This window comes from Nematolebias whitei, chromosome 12, assembly GCF_014905685.2.
Source record: "Nematolebias whitei isolate Nwh7 chromosome 12, NemWhi1, whole genome shotgun sequence".
NCBI lineage: Eukaryota > Metazoa > Chordata > Actinopteri > Cyprinodontiformes > Rivulidae > Nematolebias > Nematolebias whitei.
The window spans coordinates 48,047,826-48,048,168 of NC_056509.1; the positions used below are offsets into that span (position 1 = coordinate 48,047,826).

General features: G+C 36.2%; 1 protein-coding gene across 2 annotated transcripts in view; it reads left to right on the top strand.

Moving 5' to 3' along the window:
* Window positions 1-343, top strand: part of txlnba (taxilin beta a) — a 13,092-nt gene that overhangs the window by 8,585 nt on the left and 4,164 nt on the right. The gene's annotated exons all lie outside the window — the stretch shown is intronic.

The window sequence follows — 343 nt, forward strand, 5'->3', positions numbered from 1 at the left end:
AGCCAAAACTGTAATAAAACCAGCTTAAACTGTAACAACAGCCAAAATGGCAATAAAACCAGCTTAAACCGAAACAACAGCTAAAACGGCAATAAAACCAGCTTAAACCGAAACAACAGCTAAAACGGCAATAAAACCAGCTTAAACTGAAACAACAGCTAAAACTGCAAGAAAACCAGCTTAAACTGAAACAACAGCTAAAACTGCAATAAAAACAGCTTAAACTGTAACAACAGCCAAAACTGCAATAAAACCAGCTTAAACTGTAACAACAGCTAAAACGGCAAGAAAACCACCTTAAACTGTAACAACAGCTAAAACGGCAAGAAAACCAGCTTAAACT